The following is a 6,233-nucleotide window of genomic DNA, read 5'->3' on the forward strand; positions in this document are numbered from 1 at the left end:
TTTATGAACTAAAACAAAGGCGAAAGAGCGGCTACTGTCACCGGAAGTAAACAAATCTTCAAAATAAAGTGTCAGTGAAGCTTCCTGTTTTCAAAGTAAAACCAGCTAGAGCTTTTTTAGTAACTGAAAATATATTTTTTTTGTTTTATATCGTAATATATATCGTTATTGTGATATAAAATAATTTATATCGTGATATAAATTTTTTCCATATCGTCCAGCACCACTAGAACATGTTTAATGTGATACACATTGCTTCTCCCACTGTTTTACCAACAGATCTACATGTCATAGACACTTGTCAGAGTACATTCATAGCGTCTTGCAGAATGTCTCCGCCGTACCAAAGTAGCAGTAAAAGTGTTGAACATGACGTTTAAAGTTGGTCTGCGAAATAAAAAGTTTGAATAAGTGAACTATCACTACAAGGATTGCAAAGTGCAGCTCTTCCATTATTCTCTCTCGTTGCTATGCCCCGCCCTTGTAATTTCTGGCCAATGACAGGCGAGATCTTTAGTCACATGGTTTTGTTTACATGCTTTGGTTTGAAGCAGAAATGTCAGGTTTAAAGGCCATCTGAGTACAAACCAAACACAAGGTTCAGGACTCAAGTAAACTCGGTCCGGAAAAACAGACATTTCCAGTCTGGATGTACTCTTAGCTTCTGTTGTTGCTGCTTTTAGCTGTTTTCTTCAGTCATTCTTAGGCACACAAGTTCATACTTTCCAGGATTCAACTTAAGCTTCAGTTGCTTGACTTTAGGACTTCTCCTTCACATTTTCTCATTTCATTTTACAACAAATGCTGTGCTTTGAATGAAGTTAGCCAGTCCTTGCCTTCTTCCAGCACATCACAGCTCATCTGTGAATCACCCGCTGTCACAGCGACACACCGCAGAGCTGCACTCATGCAAACTGCAGATCCAGACTCTGGATTATGTCTTTTTACTTTTACTTTCTCTTTTTTTCAGGAAAACTGTTTGATCTCAGAAGTTCGTTTTTTAAAACTGTGATTCCATGAAGAGATCCTTTCTGCAATTTATTTGTAGTATATTAGAATATACGACCAGGTCACATTAGTCACCGTAAATTGACCTGCTCTGTATAAAGTATTTAAAGAGTAAAGCAGCCGCAATGCTGAGTATTATTTACACATGCTAAAGGGAAGCGTTGCTGTGTTTTCAGAAAAATCCCATCAGCAAGGCCGTGACCTTTCCCTTAATCCAATGTTTTCAGCCATTCGGCCGCCTGAATGCCAGAAAGAAAACTATGCCACCACTCCCCCTCCCCCAACACACACATACGCAGACCCACATCCACACGTCTTTCTCTAAATGCTCAAATGACAGTCTTAGCTTGCAGGAAAAGCGGTAAAAGTGATTTAATTTCTTTGTCAGGTCGGTGGATGCTCTCCGGCTACCTGGTAGTGCCTCACACCTGAACGCAGTGAAACGTGTGTGGGTGGGGGGGTGTCTGTGGACATGGAGGTTCAAACAAATTGGCCTTGACTGGATTTCTGAGGAAAAGAGCCATGCTGCACTTTATTGGCAGCCAGCGTGTGACAGTGTGATATCCTTCCATATTTACGGCGGCTGCCTGTCCTGTAGCCTGTTTAATGATATTGCTGCTGCTCCCAGAAGGCTCGCTCGCTGCCGAGGTGCCGGGTACTCGTTTCCACTCACACTGAGGTCATTCGTTCCCCACACAAGGACGAGGCAGCCTCTGATTCATGTGGAAGCGCAAATGTTTAAAAACGGCATCCTACTTTGTGATTCATTTCCATCCTGGATCGTGGAATCTTTCATCTGTTTTAGCTGACATCTGAGAGGTTCTTGTGTCTCTCTGAACAAGAACTTTGGTTGAATTCAATAGTTCTTCCTTAACTTCAAATAAAAATGTTTCTGACAGATACTTTTGAATCAGACCACCAGTGACCAATCAATCAGGAGGACTCGGTGTAGTTCTGAAGAACAGAATAAGATCAGAACTTCTTTTTATGTTTTATTCTCTGCTAAAAACATGGATGGATCGCCAAGTAAATGTCTGTCATTCGTGGAAAAGAAGGCTCCATCCTTGTGGAAGCATAGTCTCTGAACTTTCTGCAAGAACATGGATGTGACTGAACTCAGGAGCTTCGAGGTTTCTTCTTTTCAGGCTTTTGACTGCAGAGGATGGAGAGACGGATGTTTCCCTCACAGTCAGCGAGGTGAGAAACCTGTCCCTCTGTGCTGTGACACTTGAAAGATTCCTTATCCTTGCTTTCCATGACGACAAAGATCATGTGCGTAACCTCAGAAATCTTCCCTCAGTCAAACACAGAGCACCTTGAAGAGCTCCGACTCCGAATCAGTGAGTCTACTCGCCTCCACTGGAGAGCCGGTGGAAGCACACAATCTCTGAGAGAAGCTCTCACCCGCTCCTCCTTCATTTTTATTACATGATACTGCAGTGCCACCTAGTGGCAAAACTGACAAAGCACATACTCCTTCATCAATCTACCAATTTTTCAGAATCCACTGATTCTCTCTGTGGTCATGGGGTTGCTGGAGCCTATCCCAGTTACAGTTGGGTGAAGCCAGGGTACACCCAGAACAGCCACCAGGCACCAAAGGAACAATTTAAAGATATCAATCGAGCTCCCTTGATGCACTTTCCTCCACCCTGAACATGAAACAACAAGAATCCTATGATCAGTTCTTATGCTCTTAATGTATTTATTGTTCTCTGTTAAATTTCTAGGATCTTGATTTACTCTTGTATATAACTTTATATTTTATATTCCTCCTTCAGGGGCTTTACTCATTTCATTCTGGATGTAACTTGATGACGACGTGAGCTGCTGACCTCTTGGCCAGGTCGCCCTTATAAATAAGATCTTGACCTCAATGGATCTTTTACCTGGTTAAATAAAGGCAGTCAATCAGCAATCAATCTAAGAAACGTTTTTGAATAAGGAAGCCGGAGAAAACACATGCATGCACAGGAAACATTTACTCCTGTGTTGCTCCTCCAATGGATGTTCAAGTGGAGCATGGAGACTTTGGCCTACCCACGGCACTTCCTGTGTCACAAACCTAAACTTTTTCATAACAAAAGCTTTTATCTGCTTTTAATCCATCACTGTTTGAATAAAGGAATGCTCAAAAATGAAGTTTTAATCTGAAATTCTTTCATATGCTAAGAACATGATAAAAACACAATTTTCATTGAAGTGGGTTTTTAAATAAGCAATAAATAAAATATTCCAATAAGGTTAGAAGAATTATCTCATTTTAAGAAAAAAAATCCAGTCATTAAGACATTTTTCTCAAACTAAGATTGTTTTGTTATAAAAAAAACTAAGGTTTTTTTCTTGCAAGACAGAAAACAGGATGATTTTTTTTTCTTAAAAGAAGGGTCTTTTTTATTTACTTAAGATTCTGTTTATGCAATGTTGGTACAGGAAAGAACCGATTCAAAACATCCCAAGCAGAGAAGTTCATATGTCCTTCGACTCATCAACCTGATGGAGATTGAGAGGTTTTGTTAATGAGCAAACCTGCCCAGACATACAGTAGATGTGTCGATCATGTGGCGTCACATTCAAAAAAGTGGGAAAAGTACTGGAAACAGCCTCCAAGTGTCAACATAAACACAGCTTCACTTTCAAAATGACAATAAAAAAACCTGATGGCGTCATAAACATTACACATCACAAAAAGGGCTTCAGAGAAAGTTGCACCATGAAATAAATCTGGGTATTTCTGTAAATCCTTCACAAATTAATCAATCTTTCCTTTTTACAACCCAATATTGCCAAGTTACTAATCAAAAACTAACCTAACTATTCCATCCATTTGTCATCTCATGAGTGAAGTGATGTTTTTCACTTAAGATTTTATGTTTTTCTTTAAATTTTTTGGATGAGAATAATACTTAATTTCTGTAATCCACATTAGTAAATAGATAAAACCAGGGCAAACAACTTTCTAGACACTTTTGCATTGATTCTAAATGTCTAATTTTTCCCTATTAATAGTGTCAAACCAGAATTATCTTAAAATGAATCAAAAACCAGAAAATACATTTTAAAAGTGAGAGAATTTGAAAACAGTTTTAAATTTGAAAGTACACATTGTAAACTTGAATAAATTGCTGTAATTTAAAAAAATAATTAAATTTGAGACTTGAATTGAAACACACTATAAACTTACAAGTGTAACTAAATGAAAAATAATGATTATATTAACCGCTGGTCTTTTGTTTTTCGTTTTGGTGCCTTTTCACTTTCAGCCCTCAGTTTACAATTGCAATTCAGATTTTCCATTGAGGCTAACTTTTGTGAGGGTGGAGCTTTGACCCCATTGGCTACCAGGACATGATTGAGTTTGAGTAAGAGAGGTTATTGTGATGTCATTTCTGCTCCAAAACCGCATCTATTGTAGGATAGCACACAGAAGATTTAATAGAATACAGATTGCATTTTGTATAGAATATTCTATACAAAATACTGATATTGATTAATTTTACATTTTTATTGTTTTAATTTTTTCATTTCTTTATCCTAAAAACCATTCTATTAAAAACAGACTAGATAACAACTTTAATGTTCAAGGTTTAAAATACAAAAACAGTATTTCTAAAATCCCCTGCTCATGTTGTGCTGAGTTGTTGCTCAGGGTAACACACACAACTCACAGTCCTGGTCAATTGACTAATGGAGCCGTTAGCTGGGGGTGTTTCAGCACAAAACATTGGATTAGCTTACCCAATAATCAAAAATATTTAAAAAATGACAAATAGATTTTTATTTTCTAATTTAAAAATAAGTAACAGATACTTTAAAAGAGTAGTCAATACCAAGTTTGGTGATGTATGTGTAGCTCACACTCTTGCTGCAGGGAACCGCCGGCTAAAATCTTTTGCGTTGTGTCTCTTAATAATGAGTCTCACTCAGTAATTGCCATCCAGACATGAGGGTTTACTGTGAAAACACACAAACAGAGAATAAACAAACCGAGGTGAAGTTAGTTGGATATTGGATATTCGACAGACATTCGCTCTGGGCGTAGTTAGGGACCGTCAACAAGTTAAAGTTTTACCATCAGCAAATAAAGGTTTTTCTTCAACAGCTTCTATGTTTTTATACTTAAATGGTCCTAATCACTCTAGAATAATAAAGTTAGCTCTGACCTATCGGGGTCAGCAATTAAGATTCATTTTGGATGCTTTTCCTCTTTTTAGTCATTTTTTTACTGTAAATTTAAACATTTTTTTTCAATAGCTTTCAGGTTTTCATAACTAATTGGTCCAAATCACTCTAGAATATTGAAGTTAACTAAGATCTATCGGGGTCAGCAATTTAGATTCACTTTGGAGGCTTTTTCTATTTTTGTCAATTTTTTACTGTAAATTTAAGCATTTCTTTTCAATAGCTTTCAGGTTTTCATAACTAATTGGTCCAAATCACTCTAGAATGTTAAAGTAAGCTAAGATCTATCGGGGTCAGCAATTTAGATTCACCTTTGATGCTTTTTCTATTTTTAATCAATTTTTTACTGTAAATGTACGCGTTTTTTTTCAATAGCTTTCAGGTTTTTATAACTAATTGATCCAAATCACTCTAGAATATTGAAGTTAGCTAAGATCTATCGGGGTCAGCAATTTAGATTCACTTTGGAGGCTTTTTCTATTTTTTGTCAATTTTTCACTGTAAATTTACAAGTTTTTCTTCAATAGCTTCCATGATTTTATTACTAATTGATCCAAATCACTCTAGAATATTGAAGTTAACGAAGATCTATCGGGGTCAGCAATTAAGATTCACTTTGGAGGCTTTTTCTATTTTTTGTCAATTTTTCACTGTAAATTTACGCGTTTTTTTCAATAGCTTTCAGGTTTTCATAACTAATTGGTCCAAATCACTCTAGAACGGGGGTCGGCAACCTGCGGCTCCGGAGCCGCATGCGGCTCTTCAAGCACTTCCTTGCGGCTCAGTGGCGCTTTTTCAAAAATGTTTCGTAAGTAATTTAAATTGTTGGAAGGAAATATTTTATTGCGATTTGGGTGAGAGCAGAGCCACAGATTACTGGCAGATTTAATCCAGACATCACTTGTGTCCCAAACATTGTATGATCCCTCGTGATTGGAGGAAGAGGCGCACACGCAGGCCATGGAGACTAGTTGGCGTCAACATTTTGACTACCATTTTTTTAACAGCTCCGAACTACAGAACAGCCGACACTGTGAGGACCC

At 37.6% G+C, this 6,233-nt stretch overlaps 1 long non-coding RNA gene across 1 annotated transcript in view; it reads right to left on the reverse strand.

Moving 5' to 3' along the window:
* Positions 1–4,762: 4,762 nt before the first annotated feature.
* LOC112140820 overlaps positions 4,763–6,233 on the reverse strand; it is a 4,650-nt gene continuing 3,179 nt past the window's right edge. Inside the window, exon 2 of the long non-coding RNA XR_002918264.1 lies at positions 4,763–4,962. This is a non-coding gene — a long non-coding RNA (uncharacterized LOC112140820). The remainder of the gene's footprint in view (positions 4,963–6,233) is intronic.

This window comes from Oryzias melastigma, unplaced genomic scaffold, assembly GCF_002922805.2.
Source record: "Oryzias melastigma strain HK-1 unplaced genomic scaffold, ASM292280v2 sc00216, whole genome shotgun sequence".
NCBI lineage: Eukaryota > Metazoa > Chordata > Actinopteri > Beloniformes > Adrianichthyidae > Oryzias > Oryzias melastigma.